This window comes from Haematobia irritans, chromosome 3, assembly GCF_050003625.1.
Source record: "Haematobia irritans isolate KBUSLIRL chromosome 3, ASM5000362v1, whole genome shotgun sequence".
NCBI classification, from domain to species: Eukaryota; Metazoa; Arthropoda; class Insecta; order Diptera; family Muscidae; genus Haematobia; species Haematobia irritans.
Genome location: NC_134399.1, coordinates 110,723,568 through 110,744,769, shown reverse-complemented (window position 1 = coordinate 110,744,769; position 21,202 = coordinate 110,723,568). Strand labels below are relative to the sequence as shown.

The window sequence follows — 21,202 nt, the reverse complement described above, 5'->3', positions numbered from 1 at the left end:
AAAATGTAATTACATTTTTTTTTTGTATTCATGTTCCTGTGTTTGTATGCACATGTGTGTAGGTTTCTTAACGATTGGCGGAAAGTAAGAAAAATGCAGTTAAGAACAAAAAGGAACTGGTTTCCGCCGCGCACGCGCATTCGCGCATAAGCACAAGTGAAATTTTCTCATTTGCGGCATGTAACATTGCCACACATCCAGACAACAACTTTCACTTGACAAATACCAAAAACGAAAGAAGACAGCTATCTAAACGCACACAGTTACACATACACACACATATATATTCAGAGGAGCGCTTTATGCCATCAAGTACTAGATGCAATGGCGACAAAACATCTCTTGGTTGCATACATCCTCTTTGCCCATCGGTAGAGATGAACGAAAGTGCTATGCATTAGCACTGGAAGAAAAGTTGGACAAGGTTAATGTGCCTAGCGGTAAAGAGAATTTTATTCAGAGAGATAATGCCATACGAAAAAATATAATGTAATCTTGCCTATATCTCTCTCACGTACCCATGATTTTTTTCAGATCCCATCATTGTGGGAGCAACTATGATATTTCAAAAATTATTTTTATATCCTCCACCATAGGATGGGGGTAAACTAATTAATTAAATTAATTAATTGACCTAAGACCCCACAAAGTATATATATTCTAGGTCGTAGGGAATTTTTGGGTCGATCTAGCCACGTCCGTCCGTCTTTTGAAATCACGCTAACTTCCGAACGAAAAAGCTATCGACTTGAAACTTGGCACAAGTAGTGGTTATTGATGTAGGTCGAATGGTATTGCAAATTGGCCATATTGGGCCACTTTTGGTATCTAACAACCATTCAAAAATTGGTCCATATCCATAATTATATATAGCCCCCATATAAATCGATCCCCAGATTTGACCACGGGAGCCTGTTGGAGGAACAAACAATCAAATGGATAAGGTATCTAACAACCATGCAAAAATTGGTCCATATCGGTCCATAATTATATATAGCCCCCATATAAAACGATCCCCAGATTTGACCTCCGGAACCTCTTGGAGGAGCAAAATTCATCCGATCCGGTTGAAATTTGGTAGGAGATATATGGATGTGGTATCTAACAACCATACAAAAATTGGTCCATATCGGTCCATAATTATATATAGCCCCCATATAAATCGATCAACAGATTTGAACTCAGGAGCCTCTTGGAAGACCAAAGTTCATCCGATCCGTGTGAAATTTGGTACGTCGTATTAGTATATGGTCTCTAATAGCCACGCAAAAAGTTGGTCATTATCGATCCATAATTATGAATAGCCCCCATATAAACCGATCCCCAGATTTGAGCTCCGGAGCATCTTGAAGGAGTAAAATTCACCCGATTCGGTTGAAATTTAGTACGTGGTGTTACTATATGGTCTCTAACCACCATGCAAAAATTGGTCCATAACGGTCCATAATTATATATAGCCCCCATATAAATCGATCCCTTTGACCTCGAGAGCCTGTTGGAGGAACAAATTCATCCGATTTGGATGAAATGTTGTACGTCATGTACAACATTATCACAATGGGCTGAATAGTCTAAGTGAGCCTGAATCTTAATCGGGCTGCCACTTTAACCTAACCTACGTCATGTTGGTATATGGTCTCTAATAGCCATGCCAAAATTGGTCCATATCGGTTCAAAATTGTATATAGCCGCCATATAAACCGATTTGACCTCTGGAGCCTCTTGGAGGAGGAAATTTTATCCGATTCGGTTGAAATTTGGTACGTGGTGTAAGTATATGGTCTCTAATCACCATCCAAAAATTGGTCCATATAATTATATATAATTATATATAGCCCCTTATAAATCGATCCCCAGATTTGACCTCCGGAACCTCTTGGAGGAGCAAAATTAATCAGACCCGGTTGAAATTTGGTACGTGGTCTCTAAGAACCATGCAAAAACTGGTCCATATCGGTTCATAATTATATAAAGTTCATAATTATATATAGCCCCCATATAAATCGATTCCCAGATTTGACCTCCGGAGCCACTTGGAGGATCAAAATTCATCCGATTCGGTTAAAATTATGTGGCCGCTAACAACCGTGCCAAAAATGGTCCATATCTGTCTGTAGTTATATATAGCCGATCCTCAATCAAACAAAACTTGGACCATATCGGTTCATAATCATGATTGCCACTCGACCCAAGGTTAGGTTAGGTTAGGTGGCAGACCGATATATCAGGCTCACTTAGACTATTCAGTCCATTGTGATACCACATTGGTGAACTTCTCTCTTATCACTGAGTGCTGCTCGATTCCATGTTAAGCTCAATGACAAGGGACCTCCTTTTTATAGCCGAGTCCGAACGGCGTTCCACATTGCAATGAAACCACTTAGAGAAGCTTTGAAACCCTCAGAAATGTCACCAGCATTACTGAGGTGTGATAATCCACCGCTGAAAAACTTTTTGGTGTTCGGTCGAAGCAGGAATCGAACCCACGACCTTGTGTATGCAAGGCGGGCATGCTAACCATTGCACCACGGTAGCTCCTCGACCCAAAAAAAATCTACAAAAATTTTATTTCTATAGAAAATTTTGTCAAAATTTTATTTCTATGGAAAAATTCGTCAAATTTTTATTTCTATGGAAAATTTTGTCAAGATTTTATTTCTATAGAAAATTTTGTCAAAATTTTATTTCTATAGAAAATTTTATTTTCCTCTGTTGGTTAAGCTACACTTGTAGTTTAGTCAATGCATGGCTTTAAGCTGAAATCGAAAACAACAACAATGATTAAAGAAAAAAAAAAAGCCAACAATAACAAAATAAAACGAATTTTTTCAAAATTTTATTTCTATAGAAAATTTTATCAAATTTTTATTTCTATAGAAAATTTGGTCAACATTTTATTTTTATAGAAAATTTTATAGAAAATTTTATTTCTATAGAAAAATTTTATCAAAATTTTATTTCTAAAGAAAATTTTGTAAAAATTTTATTACTATAGAAATTTTTGTCAAAATTTTATTTCTATAGAAAATTTGGTCAAAATTTTATTTCGATAGAAAATTTGGTCAACATTTTATTTCTGTAGAAAATTTTGTCAAAATTTTATTTCTATAGAAAATTTGGTTAACATTTTATTTCTGTAGAAAATTTTGTCAAAACTTTATTTCTAAAGAAAATGTTTATTTCTATAGAAAATTTTGTCAAACTGAATTATATACGGCCATTTTTTGTTTAATATATACCCCCGTATGGACTAACTTACAATTTAGAAGACGGTGTTAAGAAGTTTTAAGATACCTTCCACCGGCAAGTGTTACCGCAACCCAAGTAATTCCATTGTGGATGACAATCTTTAGTAGAACCCATGGTGGAGGGTAAATAAGATTCGGCCTGGCCGAACTTACGGCCGTATATACTTGTTTTTTTTTTTTTTTTTTAATTTCATCCACAAATCCAGGCTCAAACTCAGAACTACGCTATTATTACTGTGCAGAAATGATTGCTAAGCAACTTAAGCTATTTTTTATAAATTTTTCAAGTGTATACAAACAGAGTCAACATCTCATGGCAATGATTATAATATTATATGTTTGTGGCAGCCCAAAAGAATGTTGAGTTGATGATGACCAACTACAGAAAGTACTCGACTCGATGGTTGCAACATACCCAATGCCTAACTATAGTTCCTTTACATATTTCCTGGAAAGAAAAGGGTCATCTTCGTTGATACCATAGTCATTGTTGTGGTTGAGGCACCTTTCATTTATAGTTTGGTGGGATTGAATTGAGCAGCCCAATTTGCATTTCAATGAAAAGCGAAAATTGCTTATGTACTCACATCTCCATGTGTGCGCCTGCGTCTGGGCAATATGCTGACGTACTTCAGCATACAACATCAACTTCAATGGAAATTCAATGTTCATGTTTATTGAAAATGAAAAAATGAGGAATGCTTTCCACCACCACCACCATCACTATTATATGATGCTCATTTCGACTTGAGCAATAAGAAGAATTTTAAATATTTTGGGTGTGGGATTTTGGAATGAATATGGCTATTGTAGTGTTTTCGGGAAGTGCCTTCACAACGCCAGTGGATAAAATGTAGTGGAGGGAGAATACAAAAATGTATATACAGGATGAAATTAATTAATTCCCAATATTGAGAGTTGCATCTATACTCAAAAGAAAAAGTTGGTAACAACATCATCAACAAGTAAGTAAAGTAGAATGTCGGAATGGGCCGACTAAAACATGACCCTAAACTACTAAATAATCCTAAGCATTTGAGGGGTATTATTAAAATAAATATTGGAGATAAACCCTACATCACATATGATGTGGATGATTCTTCTCATTTCAACACGCAAAACAATAATTCTTTCCTCCCAAACGAAATTTTAGACAAATACATATCGTTTCCCATTTGCTTTTTGCTTTAAGGAAGTTTGTTTGGAAGAAAAGTATATACATTTTGTGATAAACGTTGATCCAGTATGTAAAAACAATTTCATTAAGACTGACTCAATTTTTTTCTTATCTGACTAATTACATCTTCCCACATTTCTTTTTAATTACGATGAGTTTTTTTAGTTCTTACCATATTTTTATACCCACCACCATAGAATGGTGACGGGGGTATAATAAGCTTGTCATTCCGTTTGTAACACATCGAAATGTCGATTTCCGACTATATAAAGTATATATATTCTTGATCAGGGAGAAATTCTAAGACGATATAACCATGTCCGTCTGTCTGGCTGTCTGTCTATTGTAATCACGCTACAATCTTCAATAATGAAGCAATAGTACTGAAGTTTTGCACAAACTCGTCTTTTGTCTGCAGGCAGGTCAAGTTCGAAGATGGGCTATATCGGTCCAGGTTTTGATATAGTCCCCACACGCAGAAAAGAAACATGATTGTCACAATCATATTCGAAGAGCACAATAATATGATAGCAGCTATTTTTGCGGCGACCATGTAACATTTTAACCTGCAACCATGTTGGCTCAGTGAACATGGTTCTAAGAAAAATAAAATTGTCCTCATGTAAAATGTTATTATATTGATAAAAAGAATTTTGTTTCCATTAAAAGACAATGGTCACGATCGAAAATGTTATGGTATTCGTCAAAAATGTTTTTCTTCCAGTTAAAAGAACATGGTCACAACCTAAAATGTTTTGATCTCTATGAAAAAACTTTTTTCATCGTCGAAAAAAGGACGCCACTTGAGAATAGAAAACACAAAATTAACTATATTTATTTGTTTTTATTTTTTATTTATATACTAATTCATTGTTTATTTGTATTTATAAAGTCGTGCAAGCAAACATCACATATTTTTACACACTCTATTTTGGTTTAATTTCAACAATAAGTAATCATTCCATATTTACTTCGTGCTCATCAAATGTACAAACGCAGACATCATGTAACTGCAAATAAAAATAAATGAACCATATAGCAAAATGCAGAACAAAAAACAGGTAAATTTTTTCAATTACACTTTCCTTTTTTGTGTTCACATAAAACCACGTGCCACTTCTGAATAAATAAATTAACACAAAACACAGTAAATCCGTATTCTCCGTCCATTCCAAGAAACAAACAACACACGACTGACGCGCAAAATGAAAATCGTGTGTATCTCAATGTTTTTATAAAATTCTTTTCGCTGCAAAAAAAATTAAAAATTAAATGGTCACGAAAAAAATGTAAATGGTCTTTATGGCCATGTAATGGTTCTAGACATGTCTATACTTAACCTATAAAAATACTTTTTTCCCTGTAAAAGAGTAAAAAAATTGAATGGTCATGATTTTCCCGACCATTTAATGGTCTCAAATTCTATCATTTAAATGATAGAACATGTTTGCGGTATTTGAGAACCATTCAAATGCTAATTGTCACCATACATTTTCTCCGCTATTTTTACAAAGACAAAATACATGGTTTTCGCGACAATTACTTGCTCTAGATAAGCATTAAATGGATGCGGCAACCATGCCCAAACATGGTTTTTCTGTGCGTGCATATAAATCGACCTTCCGATTTTAGACAATTTTTTAGACAATTTGCCTGAAATTTGAAATCTAGGGATATTTTCGGACCATAAAGAGGTGTGCCTAAAATGGTGAGTATCGGTCCATGTTTTGGTATAGCCCCCATATAGACCGATCTCCCGATTTTACTTCTTGGGCTTCTAGAATCGGTAGTTTTTATCCAATTTGCCTGAAATTGGAAATCTAGAGGTATTTTAGGACCATAAAAAGGTATGCCAAAAATAGTGAGTATCGGCCCATGTTTTGATATAGCCCCCATATAGACCGATCTCCAGATTTTACTTCTTGGGCTTATAGAAACCGTAGTTTTTATCCAATATGCCTAAAATTGGAAATCTAGAGGTATTTTATGACCACAAAGTGGTGTGCTGGAAATGGTGAGTATCGGTCCATGTTTTGGTATAGCCCCCATATAGACCGATCTCCCGATTTTACTTATTGGGCTTCTAGAATCCGTCGATTTTATCCAATTTGCCTGAAATTGGAAATCTAGAGGTATTTTAGGACCATAAAACGGTATGCCGAAAATAGTGAGTATCGGTCCGTATTTTGATATAGCCCCCATATAGACCGATCTCCACATTTTACTTCTTGGGCTTCTGGAATCCGTAGTTTTTATCCAGTATGCATGAAATTGGAAATCTAGAGGTATTGTCGGACCACAAATACATGTACCGAAAATGGCGTATATTGGTCCATGTTTTGGTATATTCCCCATATAGACCGATCTCCAGATTTTACTTCTTGGGCTTATAGAAACCGTAGTTTTTATCCAATATGCATGAAATTGGAAATCTAGAGGTACTGTAGGACCTCAAATACATGTACCGAAAATGGTGTGTATTGGTCCATGGTTTGGTATATCTCCATATAGACCTATCTCCCGATTTTACTTCTTGGGCTTATAGAAACCGTAGTGTTTATCCAATTTGCATAAGATTTTAAATCTGGAATTATTTTAAGACCATAAAACTTTTGTATTTTATTCATGGTGGTGGGTATTTAAGATTCGGCCCAGCCGAACTTACAGCTGTATATACTTCTTATGTTATACAAACGATATAGAAGAAAATTTTCGATTTTATAATTTTTTTTTTAATTTTACCTTTCGCGTGGACCGAGAATCGAACTGCGGATCCCACAGTTTGTAAGCCAACACACTATCCACTGGGCTATGTAGCTTTTGTTGTCATCAACAGGCAATTATCGCTGTAGCCATCAACGCCCAAGCAACGCAAACAGTCAAGCAGTTACATTTATAAAGCATAGTTTTCGGCGCCCACGAACCGTTGTAAAGACAGTTTATTTGACAGAAACATACCTTTAGTTGGCCACCGTGGAGCAATGGTAAGCATTTCCGTCTTGCACACAAAGGGTTGTTGGTTCAATCCCTGCGTCTTATTAAAGTTAAAAAACAGTTTATATCAAACGAAATGGACTGTTTATACCCTAAACCACATAGTGGTCAGGGTATAATAAGTTTGATCGGCCAAAAAATGTGTCTACCAGAAATATTGATTTTAGACCCCATAAAATATATACCGATCGACTCAGAATCACCTCCTGAGTCGATCTAGCGCTTGGTGTCCGTCCGTCCGTCCGTCTGTCCATGTATTTGTTGTTCACAGGATTCCGGTCGCAATTATTAACCGATTTTGATGAAATTTGGTACAGGGCACAATTTTTTGGGCACAAGGACGAACGCTATTGAATTTGGAAGAAATCGGATCAAATTTAGATATAGCTCCCATATATATGTATCGCCCGATTTCGACAAATGGGGTCACGTTGCGCTTATTTTCAAACGGATCGTCACCAAATTTTGCAAGAGGTAATCTTTTCTATCGCCCTTCAAGTCTGCAAAATTTCATCCAAATCGGTTCAGATTTAGATATAGCTCTCATATATATGTATCGCCCGATTTTTCTAAATTTGGCCATAAAACCCTTATTTATCAACCGATTTTACTAAAATTTGGCTAAATATAGTCTTCTATAGCACTAACTATATGTGCAAAAAATCATCGAAATCGGTTCAGATTTAGCTATAGCTCCCATATATATGTACCGCCCGATTTTTCTAAATTTGGCCATAAAACCCTTATTTATCAACCGATCTTACTCAAATTTGGCTAAATGTAGTCTTCTATAGCACTAACTATATGTGCAAAAAATCATCGAAATCGGTTCAGATTTAGATATAGCTCTCATATATATGTATAGCCCGATTTTCCCAAAATTGGCCATAGAACCCTTATTTATTAACCGATCTTACTCAAAGTTGGCTAGAGCCAGTCCTCTATAGTACTAACGGTATGTGCAAAATTTCATCGAAATCGCTTCAGATGTAGATATAGCTCCCATATATGTATCGCCCGATTTTGAAAATTTTTCCCCTAATAACCTTATGTTTGAACATATAGACCTCAGTTCTTAATAGAGGTGTGCGCGTGAGGGATTTTTCACGCACGCTCACGCACGCTCAAAAATTCAAAATTTCATTCACGCACGATCACGCACGCCCGTTTTAGAATTGCTCACATTCACGCACGCTCACGAATGAATTTGTAACATTCACGCACAATCACGCACGCCCGTTTTTGAATTTCTCACACTCACGCACGCTCACGAATGAATTCGTAACACTCACGCACGAAGGTTTTTATTGATTCATACTCACGCACGTTCACGAAAAAAATCCTACAAAGATAAACATTCACGCCCCACTCACGAGTGCAGAATAGTTACTACCGCACGCTCACGATGGGAAATATCAACTCACGCACGTTCACGAGCAACAAACTTATTCACGAACACTCACGATTCGGAAAAACTACTCACGCACGTTCACTCACGATTTATAAAAACTATTCACGCACGCTCACGATGTAAAATGCAACTCACGCTCGTTCACGAACTATGAAACTTACTCATGCACATTCACGATTCATAAAAACTATTCACGCGCCCTCACGTTGTAAAATGTAACTCACGCTCGTTCACGAACTATTCAACTTACTCACGCACATTCACGATTCATAACTACTATTCACGCACGCTCACGATGTAAAATGCAAGACACGCTCGTTCACGAACTATGAATCTTACTCACGTTCATTCACGATTCACAGTATTATTCACGAACGTTCACGATGTAAAACCAAACCTGAACCAAATCTGTGGAAATTATCGTGTCAATTGGAGGAAAATCCCATTGAAAATGTGTCTAAAATATGAAACAGTCTTTCATATTTCCCCCATTCTGGTGTACGTATATATGGGAGCTACATATCATCTAAACCGATTTTGACTAAATTTGAAATGTATAGTCAGCATAATAATTCTGCAATCTCTGAAAAATTTCACGTAAATGGCACTATATTTTTGCCCCACGTGGTCATATGAGTGTAAATCGGCCGAAAGATATATATGGGAGCTATATCTAAATCTGAACCCATATTAACCAAATTTAACACACAATGCAAAATTTGAAGCAAGTCGGGGCAAAACTCTGGCTTTTGAGGCCATATTGGTCCAAATCGGACGAAAGATATATATGGGAGCTATATCTAAATCTAAACCGATTTCAATCAACTTTACCAAACATTGCTATAATATTAATTATACTCTCTGTGCAAAATTTCACAAAATTCGGTATTAAACTTTAGTCTCTGTTGCCATATGAGTCTAAATCGGACGAAAGATATATGTGGGAGCTATATCTAAATCTGAACCGATTTGGCTGAAATTTTGCATGTTTTTCGAGACTTCTAAAATATTATATATTAGTATGTACGGAATTTGAAGGACATTGGTTGATAAATACGCCAGTTATGACCAGATCGGTGATAGATATATATGACAGCTATATCTAAATCTGAACCGATTTTTCCAAAATCAATAGCGATTGTCTCTGTCCCAAAAAATGTCCCTGTGTCAAATTTGAGGACGATCGGGCTTAAAAATTAATTATAATTATATTAATTATAAATTCAATTAAAATTTGAATTGATTTTGTCCGAAAAAGTTAATTCATTTTTAATTGAGGCAATCAATGATTTATAGTGTTATTGTTTACTTATTTTATTTTTTATTATATTACAATTGCATATATTATAATTATACTATATAGAATTATTTTTTCAGGTCTACGCCAAAATTTAGTGATCCAATGAAACCAATTATTTACGAAAATTGTTATTTTTTATTTGGAATAATTTTCTTAGTTGGCTTTATTATTTATTTTGATTAACAAGTTACTTAATTAATTGATTACGTTTTCAATTCCAATCAACTTTTCAATTGGAAATATTTACTAATTTTTTTTTTTTGGTGTAAAGAAAAAAATCCAATTATAATTATAATCAGAAAGCAAATAAGAGTAAACAAGTAGTAAACTCTTGTAAAATTGCCATAAATTATTTCATTGAAGAAACCATTAATTATAAATAAGTAAACAATACAATAAATAATTATTGCCTCAATTAAAAAATTAATTGAGTTTCGACCAAAACCAGTTAAAAAGTTCATTGAAAGTACCGGAAGAAATCAATTATTGCTTAATAAAACAAGGCTTCTTGTTTCTCATTAATTCTGTTATTGATAATACCATATTCGTGATTTAAGACATTTTAATTAAAAAAGTAATTGATTTAATGATGATTGAATCAGAAAGAAATTATTTTACACGAACGAAAAATCAAACGAGCATAAAAAGTAAGTCACATACGCATATGACGATTACAACGCAAATGCGTCGGCCTACGAACAAAACAAGATCAAAAAGATATTCCAATTGATATTTTCTTATACTTTTAATTTTTATTAAAATATTACTTTTGGAAGAATACATACATTTTAAATGTACTTAAGAATTTTAAAGTTTAATACATAAATTTATGTACCTTTATAGATAAGTTTGTCTACAGTAAATATGCGTCCAGCACTGATAAAAACAGTATTACACGAGTTAAATGTTTTTATTTAAAAATAAAACTTTATCGAGATTGTCACTTTTATGTGACATTTATGTGAATTTTATCGTGAATGTGAATGTCATCGTTAGCGTGAATTTTTCGTGAATGTGAATTTCTTCGTGAACGTGAATTTGGTCGTGAACGTGAACTTTTTCGTGAACGTGAATTTTTTCGTGAACGTGAATTTCTTCGTGAACGTGAATTTGGTCGTGAATGTGAATTTCTTCGTGAGCGTGAAGTTTGTCGTGAGCGTGAATTTTTTCGTGAACGTGAATTTTGTCGTGAACGTGAATTTCGTCGTGAGTGTGAAATTTTCGTGAATGTGAATTCCTTCGTGAACGTGAATTTTGTCGTGAGCGTGAATTTTTTCGTGAGCGTGATTTTGAAAAAAATTTACTCACGCACATACACGAACAGAATTGGATGTTCACGCACGATCACGCACAACACATTTTTGTTCAGTCCCATTCACGCACATTCACGACATTTGGTCAAAATTTCATTCACGAAACACGTGACTCACGCGTGAATCACGCGTGTCACGAAAACTTCGTGTCACGCGCACACCTCTAGTTCTTAACTAATCTTAATCTTAACTAATAAAATATTATGCAAATTGGTTCATATTTACATATAGCTTCCATATACATGCATCGCTCGATTTTCCCTAATTTGGCCATAGTACTTTTATTTATTAACCAATGTTACTCAAATTTCAAATTTTTATGTACCTGCCGATCGTATTTATACGTACTTGTAGCTCCGACATACGAATATTGCTCGATTTTTACAAATTTGGATTTATCCCCCACACTAATTGATCGAATTTCTCTTTTTTAATAATGGACTCAATATTAGTGGCATACCGTAGGTGCAATATCAACTACAGCCAGTATTGCTAGAAGTAGGGGAAATTCCCTATATGTAGGTTTTTTCTAATATTTAGCGTAGAACGTAGGTCACAATGTAGGGACATTTTCACTCAACACAATTTGTAATAATGTTTACATTTTGTTGGCTCTAAAGGTGGAAATTAGAAGTCGCCATGGCTTGATCAACAACAGTTACACCTCGTGCCAAAAACATTCTAACAAAATTTGAAGTAGATTTGTGGTAAATCTACCAAACAAATATTTTTATAGAAATTTTTGTCAAAACTTTATTCCTGTAGAAAATTTTGTCAACATTTTATTTCTATAGAAGATTTTATCAAAATTGTATTTCTAAATATTTTTTTTTCAAAATATTATTTCTATAAAAATTTTTCTCAAAATTTTATTTCTATGGAATTTTTTCTCAAAATTTTATTTCTATATTATTTATTATCAAAATTTTATTTCTATAGAAAAATTTCTCAAAAAATTGTTTATAGAAACTTTTTCCAAAATTTTATTTCTATAGAGATTTAACAAAAACAAATTACTATTTTTGGTAGATTTCTACCAACTGTGACAACCGTGGTGGTAACACAAATTTATTTTCTAGGTTATATACGTTGCATTTTCATATTTTAAGATTATAAAGTACTTACAACCATTTTTGTTTTGCAAAATTTGTTTAAATTTAACCAAAAAATTTGTAGGGAAAATTGTTTGGGAATGTATGGGAAAGTAGAAACTTTTTTGTCTTTGTAGGGTAAACCGAACATTTTCCCTGGCAACACTGACTATGAGCTATAGTCATATTGAGACAAAGCATCCATAAACATGTACCCCGTAATTTTCTTAAATATGCAACTGCGGTTTATCTCCCAGATCTATATCAATGTTACCCCACAAATGCTTATGATTACTAATTCAGTAAGGGTGGTTTAGGGTATGATATAATCGGTCCCGCCCGACTTTAGACTTTCCTTACTTGTTCACTCAAAAATTCATTTTTTTTATTCCAAAAATAAAAATGTTGTTAAAAGCATTATTTTTTTTTTTATTCCAAAAATAAACATTTTGTTACAAATATTATTTTTTTATCCCAAAAATAAAAATTTTGTAACAATTTGTTTTTTTTTCGTATAAAAAGTTTCAAATTTTCGAAGAAATTCAAAAAACTCAAACAAAAGAAAAACGATATTCGGTTATTCGTGATGAAATTCGAAAGTGATAATGTGATTGCTCGAAAACTAGAAGTGACTATCGTTACATTTTCTAACGACTAACGATAGTCACTTCTAGTTTTCGAGCAATCACATTATCACTTTCGAATTTCATCACGAATAACCGAATATCGTTTTTCTTTTGTTTGAGTTTTTTGAATCTCTTCGAAAATTTGAAACTTTTTATACGAAAAAAAAACAAATTGTTACAAAATTTTTATTTTTGGGATAAAAAAATAATATTTATAACAAAATGTTACATTTCTATTATTTTTGTTTTATTCCAAAAAAAAATTTTTGTTACAAAATTTTTTTTTTTATTACAAAAATTAAAATTTTGTTACAATTGTTTTTTTTTTTTTTTTTTGTTTTGGTATTAAAAGTTTCAAGTTTTCGAAGAAATTCAAAAAAATCTAACAAAATAAAAACGTTTTCGGTATTCGGTTATTCGTGATGAAATTCGAACGTGATAATGTGATTGCTGGAAAACCAGAAGTGGCTATCGTTAGAGGACTCCAACATTTCTATGTCACCAGAAATTATCCGCAAAGTGAACGTCAGATTTCATCATTTTCTACCACGCCGCAGTGGTAGAAAACTTGCTCGTGAACATACCGCGAGAATGGATGCAACACATATTGAAAAATGATCATGGACTAATACCATTGCAGGTGCAAAAAGTGCAATAGCTCACAAAACAAGTTAGACTGGAAAAAGCCAACGTGTTGCTTCGCTTACACGAAAGTTTCCAGTTACCCAATTCGGTTTTCTTTTGTCATTCCAAATTGACAAATTGATCGAGCGCTGCCGATAGTAATGGTGTGGAATTAAAATAGATGCCATGTATACCTGGACACACACGTTTCGGCCGCAGGCCATGACATTCCAACATGATTCAGAACCACCGTACTCAGCACGAGTCAACCAAGAATGGCCACTACAATCCTCGGGATCTCAATTATACACGCAATTTTGCATTTATTTCTTTCAATTTTGCATTTAAAAAACCTGAACACCCCTCATTTTGAAGGTGTGTGTGTGTAGAATGTTGCTCCTATTTTGATTTTGGAATTCACACTTCAGTTGTCAAAATGCCGTCCAAGCAAGAAGAGCAGCGTATCAAAATTTTGCTCGCGCATCGCGAAAATCCGAGCTACTCGCACGCAAAGCTGGCAAAATCGCTAAAAGTTTGCCAAATCAACCGTTACAAATGTAATTAAAGTGTTTGGGGAACGTTTGCCGACAGCCAGGAAGTCTGGATCGGGGGGAAATCGAAAACCGAAAGCCGCTGAGACAACAACCGTGCATCGAGCCAAAAAACGAGCCGGACTATCGACTTACAAGAAAGTAGTGACTCCAAATCGCGATGATAAACAAAATACGACGGCCAAAGCGCGATCCCGGAGGCTGTACACGACGATGCTGACGAAGTTTGACTGCGTGGTAATGGACGACGAAACCTACGTCAAAGCCGACTACAAGCAGCTTCCGGGACAGGAGTTTTATACGGCAAAAGGAAGGGGAAAGGTAGCAGATATTTTCAAGCACATAAAACTGTCAAAGTTCGCAAAGAAATATCTGGTTTGGCAAGCCATCTGTACCTGTGGCTTGAAATTTCATAGAAATTGCATTTTCATAGCTTCCGGGACTGTCAACCAAGAAATTTACGTGAAAGAGTGTTTGAATAAACGTCTGCTGCCTTTCCTGAAGAAACACGGTTGTTCCGTACTGTTTTGGCCGGATTTGGCATCTTGCCAATACGGTAAAAAGGCCATGGAGTGCTACGCTGCCAACAACGTGCAGGTGGTTCCCAAGGACAAGAACCCTCCCAACACGCCAGAGCTCCGCCCAATTGAGAAATACTGGGCTATTGTCAAGCGGAACCTAAAGAAGATCAAAAAAACTGCGGCGAAGAAGGTGGACAAAGTGGCTATACAAAATCTGATGGCAGGTGTCAAGCGTGAGGCCCGGCAATTCGGATTTGGAAAAGCGAAAGCCTAACAGAATATTTTTCCTGAATTTTATACTAATTGAACTTGAAAAAGAAATTTAATTTGATTTTTTAAATAAACGATTTCACCGATTTACACGCGTTTTCCCTTGACCAAATTTTGACCGTATCACCCTTTATGATCACCCCAAACATGTTTCTAGAGCGAAATGTTATTTTTAGACGGAGAACATTTTTAAATCCAGATTCTGATGTAGTATCGATATGTATAAAAATTTAACTACGGGAATCTTACCATTTGACTCAATCTTCTTCAGGGAATATTTGAAACAACGTTTGTTTTTCAAATTTCACAAATCCCACTTTTTTGTGAAATTTTGCCTTCACTCAAATTCTCATTTCAAATTACATAAAATATTGGCATCACTTAACATCCTATCATTTGGTAGTAATAACCGCCAACAATCAAACGAATACACCTCTGACTACCGCCTGGTGATGATCAATGTTCACCTTCCTCACACGCTAACCATGAATAACTGTTATTGACAGATGGTTCATTGTTCGATTATTTATAAACAAAACAGAAACCTCATTCATACTACAGCCAATCTTAACTCTTGCCATCATATTTGGTAGTTGGACGACAATGTTGTACTGCAACTGTATTCGCTTATTGCATGAATGGACAAAACTGGACGGATGAGAACACATATTTTGAAGGCGGGCTGAAATTTCGGAATATTTATATGGAAAATGTACTAAAGGACATTTGCCCTGAAAGATGCTCCTAAAATATCGAAATATTGGGTCAATATCTTTAAAAACCTTCATTTTCGTGTAAGGTCAGTTTGATCGTTCTTTAATACAGACATAAAAGTCCATTGTAATTCCAGATGGTAGCACCTCCATTTTTTAAAAAATATTAACTGCTCTTTTTTTTTAAAAAATCGATACATTTACAATTCTTAGTTCAAATGCAAAACGTGTCGGAAATAACATAAAATTTTAAAATCAGTTTAGATTTGTTCGAATTGCTTACTCCATCTCTTTGTTCTCCGGTCCTTCTGCTGGGTCACAATAATGAAACCAAATTATAGTACATTAACATGACACGACTTGGCATCGTGCGTGATATGGCGTGGTTTTATCGTGGTCAGTGGTCATATGAAATTATCAATGTAACACATCATAATTGGCAACTTCATCGACGTTGCTTGCTGTCTGTCTCCTAGCCAGTTGTCCTCATGTTTGGCCTTCCATAATCAGCAGGGTTCCTCGCATAAAACCATCATTGATTTAAATTTCAAAAAAAAAAGTGACATGTTTTAACATCATCATTTCTTTTTAGGTCCAAAAATCAATTTCTTTGCAAGATTTTTTTTTATACCCTCCATCATAGGATGGGGGTATATTAACTTTGTCATTCCGTTTGTAACACATCGAAATATTGCTCTAAGACCCCATAAAGTATATATATTCTGGGTCGTGGTGAAATTCTGAGTCGATCTAAGCATGTCCGTCCGTCCGTCCGTCCGTCCGTCCGTCTGTTGAAATCACGCTAACTTCCGAACGAAACAAGCTATCGACTTGAAACTTGGCACAAGTAGTTGTTATCGATGTAGGTCGGATGGTATTGAAAATGGGCCACATCGGTCCATAATTATATATAGCCCCCATATAAACCGATCCCCAGATTTGGCTTGCGGAGCCTAAAACAGAAGCAAATTTCATCCGATCCGGCTGAAATTTGGTACATGGTGTTGGTATATGGTCTCTAACAACCATGCAAAAATTGTTCCACATCGGTCCATAATCATATATAGCCCCCATATAAACCGATCCCCAGATTTGGCTTGCGGAGCCTAAAAGAGAAGCAAATTTTATCCGATCCGGCTGAAATTTGGTACATGGTGTTGGTATGTGGTCTCTAACAACCATGCAAAAATTGGTCCATATCGGTCGTTAATTATATATAGCCCCCATATAAACCGATCCCCAGATTTGGCTTGTGGAGCCTCTAAGAGAAGCATATTTCATCCGATGCGGCTGAAATTTGGTACATGGTGTTGGTATATGGTCTCTAACATTCATACAAAAATTGGTCCACATCGGTCCATAATTATATATAACCCCCATATAAACCGATCCCCAGATTTGGCTTGCGGAGCCTCAAAGAGAAGCAAATTTCATCCGATCCGGCTGAAATTTGGTACAAGATGTTGGTATATGGTCTCTAACAACCATGCAAAAATTGGTTCACATCGGTTCATAATTATATATAGCCCCCATATAAACCGATCCCCAGATTTGGCTTGCGAAGTCTCCAAGAGAAGCAAATTTCATCCAAGCCGGTTGTAATTTGGAACATGGTGTAAGTATATGATCTTTAACAACCGTGCCAGAATTGGTCCATATCGGTCCATAATTATATATAGCCCCCATATAAAACGTTCTCCAGATTTGACCTCCGGAGCCTCTTGGAAGAGCAAAATTCATTCGATCCGGTTCAAATTAGGAAGGGGGGGGGGCTTAGTATATGGTCGCTAACAACCATACCAAAATTGGTCCAATCACACAAAAATTGGTCCATATCGGTTCATAATCATGGTTGCCACTAGAGCCAAAAATAATCTACCAAAATTTTATTTCTCTAGAAAATTTTATCAAAATTTTATTTCTATAGAAAACTTTGTCAAAATTTTATTTCTAGAGAAAATTTTGTTAAAATTTTATTCGGTTCATAATAAAATTTTCATCATTTTCAAAATTTTATTTCTATAGAAAATGTTGTCAAAATTTTATTTCTATAGAAAATTTTGTTCAAATTTTATTCGGTTCATAATCATGGTTGCCACTCGAGCCACAAATAATCTACCAAGATTTTATTTCTATAGAAAATTTTGTCAAAAGTTTATTTCTATAGAAAATTTTGTTAAAATTTTATTTCTGTAGAAATTTTTGTCAAAATTTTCTTTCTATAGAATATTTTGTCAAAATTTTTATTTCTATAGAAAATTTTGTGAAAATTTTATTTCTATAGAAAATTTTGTTAAAATTTTATTTCTGTAGAACATTTTGTCAAAATTTTATGTCTACTTTGTCAAACTGAATTATATACGTATTGGATCGATCTTTTTTGATTTAATATATACCACGTATGGACTTACATACAATTTAGAAGATGGTGTTAGGAGGTTTTAAGATACCTTGCCATCGGCAAGCGTTACCGCAACTTAAGTAATTCGATTGTGGATGGCAGTGTTTAGAAGAAGTTTCTACGCAATCCATGATGGAGGGTACATAAGCTTCGGCCTGGCCGAACTTACGGCCGTATATACTTGTTTATATTCTGGCGCCTTATATAGTAGTTTGGCCAGATGATAGAGGGAATATATATCACATTTTTGATTGAAGTCATGCCGAATAATTATGAGTTTGGCAAAAACGTCGCCATCAATTTCGTATTTCATTTTATGGGATGATATGTCATGTATCCTGTCATTTTTATTTCGATCACCATACGATAAAGGTATACAACCTTTGTCACTCTCTTTGTAACGCATAACAATGTTGGCTTAAGACCGAATATAGTCGTTTCTATAGAAATATTCGTCTGAGACACCATTTAATTTTTCGCTGTGAAATTCTCAGTTGATATTACCATCTCTGTCCATCTAAGCACATAAGCACTTCCTTTTGTTATACACTCAAAGAACAGTTTTCTTTACTGAGGAACACAATTTTAGTCAGCAAAGTTTTCGTTTGACACTACACCCAGAAAAAAGTGCCTCCGAAACTAAAGGAAAAAATTTTCATCAATATAGTTTATCCATTTTATTTCCATCAAGGTAAATTTTTGTGAAAAATAATAAAATTTACTCGTTTCAGTAAAAAAAAATCCTAAACTGTAAGCAGTTAGGAATAGTTCATTAACTAGAATAAGGCATGGAATTTTACTCATACTATTTTCTTCGCTGGGTATAAGAATTTACTACTGAAAAAGAAAATTTTATTCACCGATAACAAAGCATTCGTAAAAATAAACAAAAACCGAACTAAAACCAAGTTTCCTCAAAATTAGTAAAATTTCTTATAAAATGATAATTGCGACTTCCTTTATAATAGAAAGTTTTTCATACATACGAACAACACTTGGCATAGAGAAATATTTTAGTTCATTCGTACTAAGAAGTATGCAATCCTTTCAAAACTTAAGGAAAACACTTGTTAGAATATAGGAAATTTTCCTAAATTTCTATTGTCTACCTGTAATCGATACCTGTCATCGTAATCGATGTGTTTGCGCGTGGGTGTAATCGATATGTTTGCGTGTCGGTTGTTTTTTCTAGTTGGAATCGCGTTGTTTTGGTATACGGAGAGATTGTTAAAAAATAATATGGTAAAATAATATAATAAATAGCAAATAAAATATATACAATATTTGTTATTTTAAATTAGTGAGAAAATTTTTCGTTTTTTGAAAATAACAATCAATGTCGTGATGGTGTATAAAGGAAGAAAACACCAGCAGAATAACAACCCTTTCATTTGTCTTCATTTTGGAATCTTCAAATATCAGGTAATATTCAGTGACGCTAACCTTTTGTAACAAAAATGTTTTATGATTTTTTATATTTGTAGGTATTGAAATTGTAAAAGGAGGACAAAATATTTGAAAAAAAAAGTTGGCAACCCTGCCATGTGCAACTAGTAAATTATAATTGAGCTCCAGTAAAAATAATAATATTAAATAAATCAGCAACTTTAAGTAGTTCTTCTTGTGATTAATAAACACTAAAATAAACCGTGCTTACATGACTATTGGTACATTGTCATAAACATTCAACATTTAGCCCTGAATCAAAAGAATAATATTCTGTCTCTGTTGTTTTGTTGGAGATGACGTTTTTATAAACAACTGTTTTGCCGCCATTGCGTGTATGTATGCACTGATCTGCATTTGCTTCACTACTGTCTTCTTTGGAATTGTTTTGGTTTGCTGTCACCCACAAAGCTTATTTTTCTCTGCTATTATTTTACCACTACTCATCATCATTACATATACGTTACTGTGTTCCTGCTTGCTGCTCTTTTGTTTTGATATACTCTTGTTCTGGGATTGTGCTGCTTATATATTTATTAACGATATTATGGCTGGCCGCATTTATACATGCCCGAAATGTGCAAAGCGTGTTAAGGAGAACGAGAATAGTATTGGATGCTATCTATGCGATGATTTTTATCATATCTCCTGCGTTAAGATGTCTAGGGATGTCCATTCATTTTTACATAAGAGCAAAATGTTTTTGTTTAAATGTCCGAAATGCACCCGAAATGGTGTGACTGATACAAGCAATGATAGTACAATTAATGAAACCATTAGCAGAAATACTACATTTAACAACAGCATATCTTCATCATCACTGCGGGATGAACTAAGAAACCGCCTGACTGAGATTTCTTTATCTTTTGATGCATTCAAACAAGACGTACAATCGCAAATACAAAGCTTTTCGTCAATGTTTGATGCATACAAAGAAAACATTCAATCCCAAATTGATAAAATAAACGACAATATGGATGGGCTTTTTGATGCAGTACATAATGAAATGAATCTTAAGATACAAAAAATTGAGCAAGATGTGATGAACTGTCTTGCAGTAACGAAACAATTTGAAACAATGTGCACGAAGAAAATGAACGAAATGGAAGTACAGAATGATATAGAAAGAAGGCGTCTTAACAGAGCAAATATTGTTATAAATGGTTTGCCAGATGGTGTTGACGATTTGAGAAAGCCTGTAGTCAAGATTGCCTCGCTTTGTGGTGTTGAGTTAGGGCCAGGTGATATTCAACACTGTTGTTACATGGCTAAAGGAAAATCGGTTCTCGTCAAGTTAAACTCTGTTTATGCTAGAGACTGTATAATGGCCAATTACCACAAACGTGGCTCTATACTCCTATGTGATGTTCAAGGTGGCGATGTAAGAGCAAGGGTTTATCTAAATGACCATTTACAAAAGACGGCGTCTGATATTATTTTTCTATGCAAAAAATTAAAAAGACTAGGAATCATAAGAACTTATAAACTAACAAATGCAGACCGTCCCAAGGTAGTT

General features: G+C 34.6%; 1 protein-coding gene across 1 annotated transcript in view; it reads left to right on the top strand.

Moving 5' to 3' along the window:
• Karl (lipocalin/cytosolic fatty acid-binding protein Karl) overlaps positions 1 to 21,202 on the top strand; it is a 52,884-nt gene that overhangs the window by 10,700 nt on the left and 20,982 nt on the right. The gene's annotated exons all lie outside the window — the stretch shown is intronic.